We start from the raw sequence: 19,790 nt of genomic DNA, 5'->3' as shown, positions 1-19,790 counted from the left end.
GGGAAGGAGGGACGGAGCGAGGCAGGCAGAGGAGAGGAAGGACAGATCTTTATCATGCACAATGCAGATTGCTCTTAGAGATACATGTTATCCCTACAACAACCCTCATGAATGGCAATAAAGGCACACTGATGAGTACACTACAGCTGTGACTATCCATTTGTACAGGTGAGTATCATTCAAGACAAAAATGATGTAATATTTAAATGCTTAGTTTGGTTTGTTAGGATCCCCATTAGCTGCAGCTATTCTGTAGCTGTTCTTCCTGGGCTCCAACAATATGTGTTCAATTACACACTACATAATGTTTAACAATACATGTTTATTGCCTGTTGACATTTGATAGACTGCCCACGTGTACACAGGACTGTGTGTATGTGTGTTTTTGGAAGGCAGATGGATACAGATATAGATAGTGTATGACTTTAAAGTCATGGTAACAGGATTACATTACAAAATAATACAGAAAGTTGAAAAAAAGTGAGGATATTTCACTTTGATCAGTGTTTACTTTTCATTATGGATTTATCTGCCAGTTATATTCCTGATTATTCATTTTGTTGATTAAATTTCAGAAAACAGTGATATAATGACACTATCATTTTCCAAAGTCAACAATCATGTCATGAAATTGTCTTGTTTTGTCAGACCAATCCAAAACTCAAACATATTCAGTTTACTATCACATTTGAGACACTTAAACCACCTAAATTTAGGCAATTTTGTTTTAAAAAGTGACAATAACAATAAATCCATTATATTAGAAATAGTTACCAGTTTCTTTTCTGTTGAATGTAGCATCTCTATAGTTTACAGTATATAACTACTTCACCGGCCGGACCACACAAGTTGATTTGTGATGCCACTAAAGTTTTCTTCCCATAAAATGTGCACTTAAATTTATGATACTATTCAAAACATGAATTCAAATGAATGCTACTAAATCTCTGGGTACTCTAAGAGAATCCACTGTGGTGCTATTGCATGTTTTACTGCAGCAAAAAATAACTTTATCTACAGCACTCTGTTTTTTTATAGTAACCTCCCTCATGTATCTGTCCTACTGTCCAGAGCTAATCTCTGTGGCATGAAACTCCTTCCACTTATGTCACAACAGAAGTTTTCCCTCTGAAAACACCTGTAATGACATCACTGTGTTATGTGTGGCGTGAACATGCTGCCTTCAACAGCACAATGAAAAAGAAAAAAAAACACAATCAATCACCTCTTCTGAAAAGATAACAAGTCAACATTGTTGTTGTTTATTTAAATATAGATATTAGCTGTCTAGCAGTGGTGCCCTCCTGCCAAGCATGATACTCAACTTCCCATGTCGAAAAAATGATCTCACAATTCCACTTACAAGAAGATTGAGTCTGAACCTGCCTAGAACATATTCTGCACACTGACTGCGTTATGCATACGCGTGTAGAGTACGTGTGTGTGTGTGTGTGTGTGTCACATCTGACTCATTCACACATGGGCTGGGTTGGATAGATAAAATCTTCTAGCATGGTTATTATGTATCACCATAGACTTATAATTAGTGATACAGTAAATTAACACATTAATGCAAAAATCCTGGAAATCCAACACATTGATCATCATCATCATCATCTTCAACATGTAGATATTCTACTCATCATGGCTGAAATTGAGCCCTTGTGGTTTGCCTGTATTTGCATGTGCTCTACTTTCTGGCATGTGGTGCTGCACGTGCTGATTGTAATTATAGTACTACTAACCATACAACTCCCTTATACATTTCCCGAGATCATGATGCTGTCGCGGTATACTGAACAGCAATCGAAGGTTCATTTAAATATCTGTAATCGAAGAGGAAAATATAACCCCTGTTACCATGCCTTTAAAGTCATACTTGATATTCAGTAACACACTATCTTTATCTTTACCCATCTGCCTTCCAAAAACACACGTACACACAGTCCTGTGTACACGTGGGCCATCTATCAAATGTCAACAGGCAGTAAACTGGTAGATCCTGAACTGCCAGAGAGCAGTTCAAATATCTGTCACAAAGGAAGGATCTCATTATGGCTTGATGCTGCGAGAGATAATATTGGGACGTCAATTGGTGCCATCAATTATGTAGCAAAAGAAAATATATCATAATATCATGCTGAGTGGATTATTTGTCCCGACCCTAACATCCTGTGTGCTTTTGATTTGACAGATAGATAGAAAGCAAGGTGGATGGCTTTATTAGATCATAAGAATAATGATGTATTAGTGACCATGGTAACATAGCTTCTCTTAAAAAAAGATGTCAATTAGTTTCCATCTAGAGAAAATGAAAGCAAAGGAAAATATCACAAGGGCGCAAATACAATAATACCCATTAAAAGACACCATAATTGCATTGTTGATCATTCAAGAGTCATTTCAGTTGGATATTAATTGTTGTGCAGATAATCTGCATAATAATAAAGATGGAGTATGGGTTCATTTTATCAGCCTCCATCTTTGTCAGTGTGTGTGTGTGTGTGTGTGTGTGTGTGTGTGTGTGTGTGTGTGTGTGTGTGTGTGTGTGTGTGTGTGTGTGTGTGTGTGTGTGTGCGTGTAATGTTCCACAGAGCCCGATTCACTTTGTACACAAGCAAGGAGAAGCACACAGACGTAAATATAAGCAGCAATAGCGCGACTCCACTTTTCACACCTCCCTCAGAGATGAAAATGAAAGAGGGGATGTGGATGATGACTCAAGATGATTAGAGAGAGAAAGAGGGAGGGAGGGGACGGACGAATAGATGTTTTAAAATCTTCAGGAAGGGAACGAGAGACTGACTAACTCGGCCTACAGGTGAAGTGTGAATGTGAGGTCACGGTAATGCAAGAAAGTGGTGACGAGTTTAAAATAGAGCGGGGGGGAAGTGACAGAGAGGAAGGAAAACAGACAGAGGCAGCAATTTGTGATAGATATTGAGACAGAGAGTGAGAGAGAGAGAGAGAGCGGGAGGGAGATAAGAGGAGGAGAGAGATAGAAAAGGCAAAGTGTGATACAATGTGTGACTGTAGTGGGTGGACCGAACTGGGCTGGGTGTCCACAATAAGCCTCTGTTTTTGGCAAGTGTGTGTGCATGTTTGTATGTGTACGTGCGTGCCAGCGAGGACAGTCCCGTGCCCTGCACAAACACTGCCCTTGTGTTGCCCTTGCCCCCGTCAACCCCTCCTTACAACATTTCTCTCTCTCTCAAACACACACACGCGCACACACACACACACACAAACACAAAGCCCTACCAGCTAGGCCTCACAGACCAACACATACACACACACACACACACACTGGGCTCCCGTAAAAACACTGAGGCTGGAGGGGGCAACGGGGTCACATGGCACTAGTCACATAGTGCCCCCCCCCCTCCTATAATAAACAACTACTCTCACATGATTTACTGTATTTCAGAGTGTGAGATCTACAGCTTCAGGTGGCTTACTCACACCTCCAGTAACTTCCCCACACACACACACACACACAAGGGTTAAAGGCTAAGCACGTATAAATAAGCCGATTTTTTTTTTTAGCGTTCCTGACAGACACGGAATCAAAGAGATATCCTCGACACCCAAACAGGGCTTACGTTCACCGCACCCTCACTGAAAAGCTATGCAAACGCTCATCGAGATAAAAAGGCCTTTATTCAAAGTGAGCTCCGATACACACTCACACTAACACTAACAGGCAAAAAGGAACCCTTGCAGGTAAAAGAGAGAAGAAGAAAAAAAGAAAAAAAATCACATGCAAAGTTTGCCTTGCCAATCTGATTCTGTGAAACAGGAAATGAAGACGTTGGAAGTGCTTGCATATTCACATACACAGATGATTAATATGCGTTTTGTCAATGAATGAAATACAGTAGAAGAGACGACCAACCAGTTACTGGTTATGATCTAGTAAGATTCTCATAAATCTCTTCTATAAATACACCTGATGTCATCGAAACAAGAACAAAAGCTCTATTTTGAATACTATATATAACAGGCTACTTCCTTGTTCCTCTTAAAACAAAAAAAGAAAAAAAGAAATTTGAATAACTGGAGCATCAAGGTCTGAGCTCCTCCCTCCTTCTGCCTCAGCATCCAGTGATCACAGGCCATTCGCCCGTTGACGGGAGGCGGTCAGTATAGTACTTCCTGTTTTGATGTGGAGTAGGATCGTGCACTAACAGCTGCTGTATGAGGGTGACGTAAGGTTTAGTCTTTGTTCCGTTTGACACAACAGCTTCTTTTTTGAAAAAGAACAGAGGAAGCTTTCCTTGGAAACTCTGACAAAAAGGAAACAATGAAAAGCTATGATTAGGGAGTGAGCAAGATAATATTAACCTTTCTCATGACTACCTACTTAACAACTGTGTATGCAACTTGTTTTCAGCTCAGTTCCACATTAACAACAGATGTCACCGATACTTTAAAAGCCGACAATACAGTATTTAGTACAATATTTATGATTATGGCTGCAGCTATTATAGTCTTGATCAATCTAGTAATCATTTGGTGAGTCAAATGTTGGAAAATCACAATTTCACACAGTTTCAACTCTATTTAAAGAAGTTACAGTTGTTATTGTTGACATTATTATGAACCACAGTGTGGATTTTGACCAAAGCCTTTTCGGCAGTGCCACCACTGCACGGGGGCGCCGCCACAACTCGCATCGACAACAGAGGACTCTCATAGAGCGGCGTGAAAAACAAGCGGAGCGAAAGAACAACGGAGCTGATTGAGAGGTCTTTTGAGGTCACTGTCAGAATCACGACGCGCTGCGACAGGATCCTTCAAAAATGGGAAGTTTGAAAATAGATTGGAAGAAAATCCCGGCCTGTCACACAGTCTCTGCAGGACCGCAGCCGCCGATTATGTCGTGAAAACAGTGGAAAGACTGGAAGAGATGGACAAAAATAACACTGAGCAGCCGTGAATGTAGCGGGGATGGCTCCCACACACACTGCTGATTTTTCAGTATTGGTCTCTCAACATCTTGCCAAGCCACCATCTATCTGCCTCATAAACAAAAGGGCCACACATTGGCCTTGAATGACACACACACAAGCCTAGAAATGGGAGATGTTTCTTGGCTCCGGCCGTCATCTCACCATAGGGGTGACTGGGTTGCTGGGAACACTTAGCTGCGGTAAATGGCAGGCTGATGCTCGCCTCTCTAGTTTATACATCCATCCATCTGTCTGGGCCGCTCGACTCTACGCACACACACACACACACACACACACACTGTCGCTTTCTGTTAAACCTTTAATATTGTACACACAAGCCAACGTCACACACGGTAATCAATACCAAATATAATGTGTTATCTTTGTTATCTACCCCATCTTCAGACGCATAAGTACGTCTCTTGTTACTGCAGGCAGGACACAAGATGTGGCATTTATTGTCTGTCTCTAATTTGTTAATAGTAGCGGTGCATGTTCTATTATCCAGCTGAAAACACAGTCTGATTGAATTACACAAAACCTCTGAAATAACTGTGGTACCAGGGTCAACAGGCAGAAGGATAATGCCACCCAAACACACTCCTAAGAATGCAGCGAAGGGCAGGGCTTCCTAGGATTGTGTGAAAGAAAGAGTTATGGTTGCCCTGCTTAATAAGAAAAAGTAGAGGGGAGAACATTCATTTCTGAGTGTGTGTGTGTGTGTGTGTGTGTGTGTGTGTGTGTGTGTGTGTGTGTGTGTGTGTGTGTGTGTGAATCCCTTATGCTCCGAGGAGATAATACGGTCGTGTGTCGGTGGGAAGAATCGGATCACGGAACAGAGACGGAACGTAGCATGAATAATTGAATCAAGCTATTTTTTAACAAATTTGTGTAGGAGTGAAGGAAGAGAGAGGAGAGAGAGAAAGAAGAGAGCAGGTGGGAGGCATTTGTGCCAATTATTGATGGTTATTGGTCAGCGGCACTGATTGACAAGACGAAATGTCATGTTTATAGATATCATAGCTGCACCTGTGCTGTACTGTACTATATTTAGAGCGGCATTACATTTGAAGGGAGGCGGTACAAAAGAAGATGTTTACTCTGCCAGTGTTTGCAGCTGGCTCACATATCACTGTGTTGAAATACAGGGGAAAAAATAGTAAATCAGAGCCTGAACTCTTTATTTCTTATGCTTAACTAATTATTACAGCTCTGTTGGCATTGCTTAAAGAGATAAAAAGGGTAGCATGTGGTAAGTAAGGATGGAGGAGAAGAAGAAGAAGACCAACTCCAGTGAATAAGCTATCCTGCACATGGTTCTGGTACAGGAGAGCAGGCTCACACACACTGCAAAGTGGGTCAGTAGTACTGAGAGCACCACAGTTCAGCACTTTAACAGTTAATTTTACATTCTTCCAATCACCACATCTGTTCTAAAAAAAGAGGCGATCTCTGGGCGACCGCTTACCACAGCGAGGGAGGGAGGGAAAAAAAAGGCAACTATAATTCATAGAAATCTGTATATAAACAGACGTTACCGCGCGTTATTTTCTGCGCTGTTACGTAAACAGGCCTGACGAGGAAGTTGAAGGCTGAGTGCACCGAGAGGTGAAACCCGATACAGTAAAGCACTCATGACTTTATCATTTTTGACTGCCGCCCGAGAGAGAGCTGCAGGAGACAATACAGGAAGATAAAAAGGATGCAGATGATTTTCATAAAGCTACACGAACAGTAGCTGTAGAGACGTGGAAAAAAACAACCTGCACACTACTTGCGTGGTATTTATTTTGCTGCGCTGTCGGGACAAGTCTCGCCACTAATTCAGCCAATTAGGGGGCTGTCAGACACGAGAAAATGATGGTGTAAAGCCGAGCTATGACGTCAAAGCAAAGCGAGCGTGCTTGGCTCACTTCCACGCGCACCCCCCTCCCCCCCCGCCTGTCAAGACGAGGCCTACTCTCCCAGATTCCAGCTAAGTCAGCTCTCCATTCCTCCTCTCCCACTTTCACACAGAAGCCCACAGAAGCGGCGTCACAGGTAAAGTAGGTCAAGATAATTACAAGATACAGCATGCTCACGGTCTCTATATCGCTGTCACACACACGGACGGGTTTTACCTGCTGTTGCCTTGAGACTTATTTCTTTTTCCTCTGCTCCTCGTTGGGGGTGTCTGGATAGCGGCTGGGACACTGCATCTGATGGGAGAGAGCAAACTGACTGTTAACGGATGTGTGAGAGCTGTATCTTTAAGTGTTCACACTGTATGAAAGAAAATGGGGGTCACAAAGGCAGTAAATAAACGAGAAGCGTGTGAAAAGTGGTGGATTTTGTGCGAGGAATGGAAAACTATCAAGTTTTGCTCTTGAGGTGAGAGATTACACAACACTGAACACTGACACAGGCTACCCCAGCTGCCCCCCCACCTCGTTTGAGATAAGACAACAGAAAGTGCAGAGCGCTCGAAGCAACATGGCCCCTCTGACCTCTCTCTCTCTTTCTCTCTCTCTCTCTCCTCTCTTCTGTTCCTCCGTCTCTCCACTCATTCTCTGTTCTTTACAATCATTTCCCATTATCTCCTTTTTCTGTGATACCTAATCACTCACCTTTCACTCAAGGTCATAGTCTCGATCATTCTAAAAAAATCACTTAGAGAGATACAAGAATATTCATCTATGGAAAGAAGGAACACCAAGCAGATGTTTTTAAATCATGTTCTCCACGCTTAATAAATGTAATTTCTAGATGTAATGACTGCTGATATGAACACTGAAGAGTTCTCATACAGACGGGGTTTTAAAGCACAACAACATTATCACAGTGGCTATGAAGCTGATAAATATTCAAGAGATTGAAAAGCCAAGTGATGAAACAGTATTTCTCAGTGAGAGTGGAAGCAAAAGGCCTTGCAGTGAATCACACCTACAGAAACGTCTGAGTAACATCTACAAGGTGTAAAAATCCTCTTAGAGATAATCCAAAGTGGTAAAAAGTGGTTTCCCAGCAACTCATTAAAAGTCTGAAAGTAAAAAGACTTAAAAGTCCTCCTGTAAGAAATCTGGGAACTATTATGAGCAAGGCCAGCAGAATTTATTGTTGATGTATTAACTGAGCAAAATATAATCAGCAATATTTAGTGCTATTTGTCTGTCAATGGTTACATGTTCCTGTTTTAATCTTTCACTTGATTTTACCTGTAAATATTCAGTTAACTCAAATAAGTCACCTTTAAGTCGCTAATATCTTGAAATAGCGATAAAGTAACAAAACATATTATCAGAGAATTAATTTTATTTTCTGGTTCCAGCATCTGAAAATGTGAAGATTGAATGCATTTTTTGGACATTTATGGTATTTTTGAGTTTTGGATTGATAGTGACATAAAACAAGGAGTGAGAAGATGTCACCTTTTGGCTTTAAAATGTATATTATTCATAATTTCTGACATTTTATAGACAAAACATCAGTTAATGAATAAATTGCCTTCAGATGAATTGATAATGAAAATAAACCCTTTAGATTAAGTTGCCATCATCTCTATTCAGCTTCTCAGATTTGTCATATGTGACAGCTGAATATGTGTGTTTTGGAGAGTCAGTTGGACAAAATAGGACATTTAAATATATCTGAACTCACACTGTTCGCTATTTTCTGACGAGTCATCGAATAAACGATGAATTCAAAAGATTATCGAGTGAAAACATTATTCGTCATGAATCTCTCCTCATTCACATATTCCAAGCAGTCTTATCTGGTCAACACTAAAACTCGGAAATATGAAAGAGTTGGAGACATGAGGAAGAAAAGGAAGCGAAGGACGTGACCTGTGTATGTGCAGACACAGCGCCCGAGGCAGTCCATAGGCCTCTCCCCATCACTACCATCTGCCCACAGTTCAAAGAGCTGCAACTATAGAAACCGAGATGTGAAGCAAACGATATGAAAGACAAATATACTGTGGACCAAAACACACGGTGGATTCATACGCGTTTATGACACGCAATGCACTCACTCTGTTTGAGGCCAGTAAATTTCCTGTTTTTCCCCCCGGTGGTTAAGATGCTCTATCTTGTTTACCAGAGCGTGACAGAGAGAGGTTCACAAAAAACCAACTGTGGTGAGTGTTTTAGAGTCAGAGATGGTTTTTGTAACGGTGTATTTATATACTTACAGTTGGCCTGAGCATAAATTCATAGAAAGAGGTGATACTGTGGGTTTCCCCCGAAAATGGAAATAATATTCGCCACACACAGCTACAGTAAACCGCAAGTGGAATGACTGGTTCCAGGAAGTGTGCTGTTTAACACAATGATAAAATCTCAGGCAAGAGACAGTCAATGTTTAACTCCCTGACTGGATTCTGCTTAGAGCATCACATGATTCACTGTGTGTGTGTGTGTGTGTGTGTGTGTGTGTGTGTGTGTGTGTGTGTGTGTGTGTGTGTGTGTGTGTGTGTGTGTGTGTGTGTGTGTGTGTGTGTGTTCAGTCATTTTTAGGAGAAACTGAGAGACAGTCAGAGGGTTCACAGCAGAGTGTTCCAGTGATGACACTCTTGCTGGAGGGCTAAACCCCCCCAGAAGTTAGCTCTGCCTCAGTTCAATAGAAAAACATCCACTTTAACGTCAATGGGTTGTGGGGCTGATGCTGAAAATAATCTGGGTTTTAATCATGGAATGTAATAACTGTCTGCAACGCCACCCCCACCCCCCTGCAGACCTCTGAAAGGATTTATTTGAAGCCTGGAATTTCGGTTCACAACTATATATTTTTCTTCTTTTAACATTTTCAGGAATTCACGAGTATTCTTATCTTTAAGTCTTAATTTCCCATTAATGGGTGATAACTTTTTAAATTCCAAGAAGAGCAAAGCAGATAGTAAGATCCTAATGTGATAAGAACTAAATTAAATGTGCTGGTGTCACCGATGATGATATTGTTCATATTAGTTGACCTTTAATGAAGTGCATCTGCAGTGGCTTCAATGTGTTTATGTATTCATATATTCAGTGTAAGGGATTATCTTTACAAATGACAAAAAGTATACTCACATTAGTAAAGGGCAAATGCTATGCTTAACTGCACCAGTGTGTTTGAGGTCATTTGCTAAACTGCAGTTATTTCTGTGTTAGAACAGCTCACAGCACAATGCACAGTGTATTGGTTAGTGACGTTAGCTCCAAGTTTCGAGTGTATATACTGTTATTACTTACGCAAAAGGATTCAGGCTACTGCACAAACATGATACTCTGTACTAAATGACTAACTAACCGAACACACACACATCACACCATGGTCACTTCTGGGGACGTTAGATAGACTTACATTTATATTCTGGAGACTTATCCTAACCATAACCGCTGCACCCAAAAATCTGCATTTTCCCAATTGCACAAGCCACCCCGAATTAACTGGTCCTAAATCTCAAATTTGTCCCCAAAAGTAGCCTGTGACAGAACGCACACACATACCCACACAAATTCAAAGATAGAGTTTCTCCTCCTCAGAGCCTCCCTCCAAACTCTTGTCACCCTAATCATTGTACAAACACTGCAGTGAGCATCTAACTTTGATATGACTTTCTCTCTCCCTCTCTCTCTCTCTCTCTCTCTCTCTGTCCCACCACACATAACCGCATACAAACACACACCCTTCCTCTCCTCCACCCATCCTCTGGTGAAGGAATGAGAGGAATGCGCAATCCTAAGACAACTGGGGGCTTCATAGGGCAACCTTTCGCTCACTCTCTTTCACCTTGGGGCACATGCACACACACACACACACACACACACAAACACAAACACAAAACACCCTGGTCATGTGGGGCAATCACTGTGTGTGTGTGTGTGTGAAGGAGAGGTGGGGGCATGCTTTCACCCTTTACTATTGTCATGAATATCCCTAATTTCCATGTGACCTTTAGGGGCATAAAGGGGCTGTGAAAGCTCCTATTGTAAATGTAAACAGATGGTTTTTGGGGCCCTGGAGCATTGCATATTAAACCGAATCTGAAACCTGGTTGACACTCCCTCTCCTGACACCCTACACCTCTCTCTTCCTACTGTACCTGATGATGACTTCTCAGGGCTTAAACATAAGCAATTAAAGCATAGATGCAGCACCAGTCAAAAGTTTGGACAAACTTTTCTCATTTAAAAAGGAAATAAAAGCAACACCTCTACAATCTAACACAATAAATCAACTATTACTAGGAAGCTGCTAAAGCCAATATGTTCATTGTGATGTTCAACTTCTCTTCAAACTGTTTATTCTCATAGGAAATCAACCTCACCTCGTGCTACGCTTTGGAAAAACAGTCAGAAATCACGGTGAGTAAAGACGATTTAGTTAATGAGCTCAAAACATGCTAAAGGAATGCGAGAGGAATGCGCCAGCACACACATTTTATGCACTCCCCAAACCAAGTGTGGTCTGAAGGGCTAGCTGCATTTGACCATGCGTCATCACCGCCTCGCCGTACACAAAAGAGCACTGTCTGTCTATTTCTTAAAACAATACCAACCCGATCATTAGCACGGTGGGGTGTTAAAATCCCTTCGTGGCTGAGAAACACACAGATTAGTAAAAAAACGTTTTTTAAAAAGATGGATGAAGTTCTTTACGTGTAGTTTTTGCACTATGGGTTTCCTCTGTGTCTGAGTTGAACCGTTGGCCTTTACCCACTTCTTCCTCCCACCATGACTCCCCTTTATTTAGCTGCTTGCTTCAATCTCTATTTATAGCTGCTATTGTGAGGCTGCCCCTTAGGTGGGTGGAGTGTGAGTGAGTGTGAGTGTGTGTGTGTGTGTGTGTGTGTGTGTGTGTGTGTGTGTGTGTGTGTGTGTGTGTGTGTGTGTGTGTGTGTGTGTGTGTTTGTGTGTGTGTGTGTGTGTTTGTGTGTGTGTGTGTGTGTGTGTGTGTATTCTCAAAGTTCTCAGTTGCTGTAAATCAGTTACCTTCCGGCTGTCTGACGGAGCAAAGGTCCCGTCTCACAGCTGCGGAACTACACTGGTGTTTTCGCTCAGTGGAGACACACACACACACACAAAAAAAAGTGTCACACCATAATTACAATGTAGACAGACGCACAATGATGCAGCTGGCTGAGATCAGTAATACAGACGTCTAGTTTTACAGGAGGAAGGAAAAACAGAAGGGACAAAGGGGGGCTGACAGTGTGAGAAACTGTCCAGACCTGCGGACTTTAAGACACTATAACATCATGAGAGCGGCCGAGCAGTAAGTTGGACGACACGCCCCTGCAATTGAAGACAAATACCATCATCTCTTTCTAAAAAAAAAAAAGGTAATCTATGGTTAAAAAAAAGAGCCAGAAATAAGGAGAAGGCAGTGCTTGAGCCTACACATACTCGGGACGTTTTAACACCCTGTGAGACTACTTTCAAAGTGACATGCATTACCAGTTTCTAGTTATGTATGGAGACGTGGGGAATGTTGTAAAGACAGCTGCAGTATGTAACATGCATGTGCAACCACAGGGCTGTGTGCATATCGACATATCACAAGCCATGATGCGCGCTCTCTTTCTCTCTCTCTCTCTATCTCTCTCTCTCTCTCTCTCTCTCTCTCTCTCTCTCTCTCTCTCTCTCTCTCTCTGAGCGTGTGTGGGACACAGTGTGTATGTGTCATCCTGCATCCTGCGCTGTGAGGAAGTGTTGCCATAGAGATGTGAAGCTGAGGTTTTGCCCTCTCAGGTTTCAGATAGGAGGCTGGAGGCTGGAGGCTGGAGGCTGGAGGCTGGAGGCTGGAGCCCCCCCCCCAGCCCTTCCCGACACTATTTATGCATCTAGAGATGCTGCGGTTGCTGCATCTAGCTACCTGTGAGGAGGAGACTACTAACCACTGCAACCACAGCTGTTAAAATATGACAGCTTTGTTATCTTTGTTTATTAGAGAGTTTCCAAATGTTACATAATCATAAAAAGTTCTGTTCTGTTTCTTAATTAGCCAAAGGCATCTGTTTTTCATCATGATCTTTAGTTTAAAAGTCCAGCTTGGCTCTGATACAGACTGAAAATCCAAATGACTTTTTCCCTCTACACACTGGGGTTAGTACGTTTGTGTACCTGTATCCAAAAACATGTGTCATGCATTGAATTTGTTAGTTTCCATTAAGTCACCAGCAAGTTTCACCTAAAACTAACCAATGGGTTCTAACAGGGAGCTGTCAGAGGTCAGTGCTTTACTGCATTTAAGTTATTTATTCATCTATTTGCTCGACACATTACTGCAACCCATGACTCTGAAAACAACTGCAGGGATACACAATATGATATTTCACAACCTAATATACTGTACATCCATCCTGTTGCTCATCTTTATACTCTTAAATAAATGTTGTCCTCAAATTCTGTCTTCTCTGTTTCATTTTCTCCCTTCTCTCTCCTCCCAATGTCTCCCCTCTATAAATAACTGATTCATATTTAAGATTAGAAAAAGATTACATCTGCTCATCATTATCCAGATACTATGTTGTGTCTTATCATAAAAAAAAAATTTATAATATCCAGTTAACCATTGCAGTATGACATGTACTAACAGATACTTCAGTTGATTCATTTCATTAGATGTGCAGTGAATGTAAATAAACTGAATATCGTGTATGAAAAGAAGTCAAATTAAATTAAGAGTTTAGATTTAGTTGAATGATTTAAATCATGTTGGTATGATGGTTCTAACTAGCCTGCAGACTATATGAAGCAGATGTCTTGTTTACATATGAGCAGTGTCCAGCCAGGAATGTGCTCTGTCATCCATAGCCAGCTTTTGTTTCCACCTCGGCCAATAAGCATCAGGTTTGTTTTGTTATCCTAAACTTTAAATGAATTGGTTATAAATAATGTTGTGCTTTAATTCTGATCCTCTCACCCACATTCATCTTCCATCTATGTCAGTGTTTGTCTCTGTGACTCATTAACTAGCCTCCATGTAGTCAGACGGCTTGTTTTTCTGTTTTCTGCTTTAAGTAGATGTTTAACCTCACATGCTTCTCTGATATCTGTTCATGCGTAATGCTTTCATTAAATATATTAATGCTTTCACTGTAAGATTGAATAACTGGAACAAAACCATCAATTCCAGTAATGAAGATGTTTATTTTTAAGTATACGCTCATTCTAGTTATTGCAAAAGGAAACTGTATAACTGGGACAGAGGAATCTGACACAAGAAGCTACCAGTGTACATTACTGCATCTCAACATTTCCATTTATAGGTTGCCCTTTAAGCTGCTAGTCAGCTCGGTGGCCAAGTCAAAAGATGTCACGCTTTCACACTAGCGTACCACAACGACAGTCCGCCTCACACATAACAGCGTGTAGCGGGTCTCATGTCAGAGGGATCTGCATGTGTTAACTGATGGACGATGCCATGATGTTTGTTTGGGTGATAACTTCTTATTTTAATTCACAACTGGCCTGACTCAAGATAGCGACTGTATGTTTTCTAGTAGAGCTGCGATTAATCGATAAGCTGATTGATGGGAAATTACAATTTCGAGAAAATAAAATAATGTGATTTGGTGGTTGTGGATTCTCAAACGTGAGGATTTGAAGCTTTTCTGTTTCTTGATCTTGATGATCTTGAATTTGAAGTGTCTAAATGTGTCTCGAGCCAGAAATGCATCTAACTACATCTGTTTTTTTCTGCTGTATGTTGTGCTAACTGTGCAGCTGTTTCTTCATGACCTTACTGTGTACACACGTTATGTAAGATTTGTCTCTTGTATATTTCTCTCTCTCTCTCTCTCTCTCTCTCTCTCTCTCTCTCTCTCTCTCTCTCTCTCTCTCTCTCTCTCCTCTCTCTCTCTCTCTCTCTCTCTCTCTCTCTCTCTCTCTCTCTCTCTCTCTCTCTCTCTCTCTCTCTCTCTCTCTCTCTCTCTCTCTCTCTCTCTCTCTCTCTCTCTCTCTCTCTCTCATCTCTCTCTCTCTCTCTCTCTCTCTCTCTCTCTCTGTTCACTGCATCTTCCTCTATCCCTCTCCTGCTGTCTCCCCTGCATTCCTTGGCAGGTCTCGGCCTGCTGTGCAGCAAAAGTGGAGAATTCCAACAGGCCGTTCTCATCTCACAGTCACATTTTCTTGCTCTGGCAATTACCCATTTCTATGTATAGTTTTATAATAAGCAGTAGGATCCAGCCTGCACTAAGTATAACTGAATACTGGATGTTCCCTTTCCATGGTTGGAGCCGCTAGTGGATGAGATTGTACGTTTCTTTTTAAAGACAAAATAGTGAAAGTCAGCTCGCTCACACACACACAAGATGACAACATCTACCAACTCCTCTGTCGTACTACTCTCTGGGAGGATGTTTTGCAAGCCTTTCACTGTAATGAGAGGTGATTACATTAAAACTACAGCAGGAAGTGTGAATGGGGAGATAGCTTGAGGAAGAGGAGGGAGGGAGGGAGAGAGAGAGAGATAAAGGAGCAGAGAGGGACAAAACATAATGGGTAGTACCGTAGTATAATAAGTGACAGATGCAATACACACACACATAGAGAGACAGGTGTGTTTCACTCCAAAACAAAGAAAGCGACAACAGAATACACAATTCAGGTTGCAAAAGCGGGTCTTTTGAAAAGGATATGTAGGTCTTCTATGTAAGCGTGCTGTTCTAATCTTATCTAATCCAGCTCCACTGCTCAGGCTCGGGCACTAAGCAGTTAAATACTTCTGGCTTTCAGAGTTTAGCAAAGAAAATCTAACAGCACTATAACGCAGCAGGTAGTCAGTGAAACACAATCATAAAGTACAAAAATGTAGAAAAGAATACACTGCTGACGCTAAGAGGCGCCGCTAGCAGTTATTCTCCATATTAAAAACTTCAAATTACCCAATTTGAACTTTATCTTGAATTCTGAACCCTACTTGTACACAAAGCAGTCTGTGTTTGTCTATGTTTGTTCGAGTCCAGCACGTAGGATTGGAAATGAAACACCACCGAGGTTGTTGACTTTCATCTTTATGATACCTTTCACCCAGTGTGGACGTGAACGCCCCCCCCCCCCCCCTCTCCGAAGTTTCAAGTCAGCATTCTAACCTCACAGTCATTGTTTCATTTGGAATTAAACATGGTGGAGCGGAGCCAAAGCAATGAAAACTACAATCGTTGCTCAAATACTTAACAGGCTGCACTGTATGTTTAGTTTCACCGCCCTGCAGTGTGCCTTTAAGTCTTTAAGCACCCAGAAAAACACACCAATAAAATGCATTATTGTTCTGATTACTGGCAGCAAACACACTGCTGCTGCTGCTGCTGCTGCTGCTGCTGCTGCGTAAAGTATTAGTTGCAGGCCTCCTTCCTCTAAACTTCACCTCATCATTTCACCATGCTGCTGGCCACAGAGACCAGAAACACTCTTTTCTTTTATCCCCCCCCCCTCTGTTACATCAGCCTGTATCATTCAGGTACCAAAGCAAAACCAAAGCATCGGAAACTTCTTAGAAAACTGTTTTAAAGCTCATAATGATTCAGAGGGATGTCACCACAGTTACACAACTTTGTTTTCCACCACCCACTTTCGTTTTTCGTGAAACACTTATTTAGAAGTCTCTTTTCATATGTGCCCAGTTTCTCAGGAGAGGCCGGCTTTGGGACTAAATCTGGCTTGGAGTAAATAGCTGCATTGTTGGCTGATGTCTACAGAGTGATGTCAAGTTTAGCCTTATCAGTGTTCTCTCGCTTTACCTCAGAGAAGGGGGCCTGACAGCAGACCCCGCCCAAAACGGGGCAGCCTGGGCCTTTGCCTGATTAAAATGACATCATCAAATGCACTGATTGGGCAGTGACATTTAAAGCGGTAGCGCTGTGCCAAACACAAAAACAAACAATCTCTCCTTTTTTCTTTTCAGGCTCTTAAGGATTTCTCTTTTTTTCAACGTGTGAGGGAGAACACAGGTGTGTGTGTGTGTGTGTGTGTGTGTGGTGTGTGTGTGTGTGTGTGTGTGTGTGTGTGTGTGTGTGTGTGTGTGTGTGTGTGTGTGTGTTTTAAAAGCGTGTTATGACAAATGGCTGTAACTCCAGAGATCAGACTACTAAAAAGGTCAAATTATCTTTAAGGTTACGTGTGTTTGTGAGCGTTTTAGGTGCTTAAACAAACACGTGGACAATCGGAACAAATCTCACCTCACATACAATACTGCTGCCATGATCGCTCCGCCATCACCCACCTGGAACACATGAGCTTCAGGCCAGGCGGGGGGGGGGGGGGTTATATCATGATCGGGACAACGTTCTGTGTTACTTTTACTGAGAAATAGCAAAAACAACCACTTGGATCATCGTTTTTTATTCGATACAGTGAATTAAATCCTCCAAATCCAATTGATTTGAAACACAGCCTGTAATGGCCTCATACAACCAAAGATATTAACTGTACGGTGACCAACAGAGAAATGTTAAAGCTAACCAGTTAGAAAAGGTTAGGCTAAGTGCTGGAGATGTGCTGCAATTGCACACGAGGGCAAACACTAACACACCTACCAGCAAACCGGCATTTTGTTACATCTTCCCCCACGCAGCATGTAGCCTGTAACATTATATTACACTTACTGAATACTTTCAATTGACCTTAAACTGTACTCTGATTTAGAAATACCTCTGTTGGCTTACTGTAAATAAAGAGCTGAGTGGAGCTTCTAGGAAAACTCAGCCTAAAGATATTTTTGGTTATCACTATCCAAATAATGCAAGCATGCATGCAAAAATCTGTCAATTTCCACATAAGCATGTGTCACTCATGCAATACAGTTTGTACAGTTGGTTGAGTTACTATAAAAGAATCGGTCATGCTGAAATCTGCATCAAAAGGGCAATAATTCTTGAGACGTTGCTCTTTGTGACACACCAGCCGTCTTCATGATTCGCTTCCTATTTCAACCTTGCTTACAGTCCATAAAGTACATATGACTGGTTAAGACAAACACTATCCACCCAAACCAAGATCAGTCTTCAACTGATGATTCATGAAAGGTTTTTCTGAATCAGCTTGGGTAAACAGGAGGTTCATGTAAAGCTAACATAGCAGCTCAACTCTAACACCGCTGCTGACTTCTGTTTTTGAATGAAGTAAAAGCAAAAGGTGACACTTTTATGACAGAAAAGCTGACTACATAAATTAAACCCCCAAAGTTTCACATCCTCTTTATTTGGCCCCCTGTTTTCTGTCTATTTCTCAACAATATAACGGTCATCAGTGAAGTAGTCCCAATGATATCCAAACACTGCTATTGGTTTCTTCCTAGTGTTTCTTAATGTGGGGAAGAAGATCATCAGGACCACAAGCGAAATGGGAAAAATAACTCCAACATTTTCAAAATAAATGATCCCAGAAAGAGAATGCAAACTACTTCATTATAAAGAGGAATCTGTCACACGAAAACTTTTTAGAGGAGACATAAAATGTGCTAATTTGACTAGTGTATAATAAAAAAAGCAAGTTTAGAAGCTGTACCAAGCCAGTTAAAAACAATCCTTCTGTCATTGTGGTCTTTATTGTGAAATTAAAAAAAAAAAAAAACTCATCTCAAAGGCCCAAAACGCAACAGTACAGTTACAGTGTATAAGCATTTATCAGATTCACCTCGGTTAAGACACACACACACACACACACACACACGAAGACACCATTAATCAAACTAGGCTTGAAAATCGTGTAGTCTCCTGTTGTCACGCTTATCAGTACAAGTCAACAACTCTCTTATCAAGTATTAAATTCGCCATGAATCCACAGTGAGCAACTTAAAAACTGTTGGCACCACTCTTAATACCACAGTCCATTTGACTGAATGTCTGTTTATAGCTATCACATTCATTTGACAGCAATTTATTTTGAATACATGTCGAATGTGAACAAACTGAGTGTTGTGTACTCGCAGAAGTTGTCATGGTTATGATTTGTCTTTAAAGGTAAGCTAATAGACACATTCATGCAGTTAGTTTGGCGTGACGTGCACACTAAACCAGAGGAGAGTGCTAACATGAGACGTGTAAAAACCAGTGAAGGACTTACCTTTACTCACTCTGTCGTGTTGGTAGCTTTAAAAAAAAAAAATGTACCGGACGAACGAACAGCTGACAGCTACTGTTGCTTTGACGTAGTTTCACATGAGAAAAGTCGTTGCGACAGTGGAGCGTTCAGGTGCAGTCCGGCTGTGTGTGTCTCTGACGCGGGACACAGATGTGTCTCAGGTGGACAGGAGAGCGCGCTCCGTCTCGCTTCCTGTTTGTTAGAGAAGGTGAAGCCGCCGCTGCTGCTTTTCCCTCCGCTCCCTCCTCTCCTCATACTCTCCTCCCACAGCGTCAAGTCCCACACAGTGACAGAGCAGCAGCACTTCCGCTCAGCGTGTTAAAAAATAAAAGGCCCAGCCTGCAGGAGTGCTGCTGTACTGCAGCGGTTATTTATCTAAATATCTCAAAATACTCTGTTTGGAGTAATAATTTGTGTCTGATATGAGAATAGGAATAAGAAATGCGTATTAATCACGTGATACATGTAAGCACCGTCCAGCACACATCACACAAATAGAATAAAATAGTTGAAAATGTAAATAGAAAAGGTTATTAATCCATAGCGCAATAATTATCTAGGAATAATTATCTACAGTCTATATAATGAAATACAATGATAATAAAAATATATTAAACAATTAATTATCTAATTCATTATTATCAGGCTGCCCTAACAAGTCGATAAAGACTCTCCAGCTGGTCCAGAATGCAGCTGCATGCTTACTGACAAAAACTAGAAAGAGAGATCATATTACTCCCATTTTAGCTTCGCTGCATTGGCTTCCTGTAAAATCCAGAATAGAATTTAAAAT

The 19,790-nt window shown here is 41.4% G+C and overlaps 1 protein-coding gene across 1 annotated transcript in view; it reads right to left on the bottom strand.

The window, feature by feature from the left end:
• Positions 1 to 19,185, bottom strand: part of pik3cb (phosphatidylinositol-4,5-bisphosphate 3-kinase, catalytic subunit beta) — a 53,866-nt gene extending 34,681 nt beyond the window's left edge. The window contains exons 1-2 of the mRNA XM_062418789.1: positions 18,980 to 19,185; positions 7,073 to 7,150 (exon numbers count right to left, since the gene is read on the bottom strand). The gene's annotated coding sequence lies outside the window, so the exon portion shown is untranslated. The remainder of the gene's footprint in view (positions 1 to 7,072; positions 7,151 to 18,979) is intronic.
• Positions 19,186 to 19,790: the final 605 nt, after the last annotated feature.

This window comes from Scomber scombrus, chromosome 5, assembly GCF_963691925.1.
Source record: "Scomber scombrus chromosome 5, fScoSco1.1, whole genome shotgun sequence".
NCBI lineage: Eukaryota > Metazoa > Chordata > Actinopteri > Scombriformes > Scombridae > Scomber > Scomber scombrus.
Note: the sequence above shows the minus strand (reverse complement) of the source record. Positions and strands in the feature narration are given on the sequence as shown.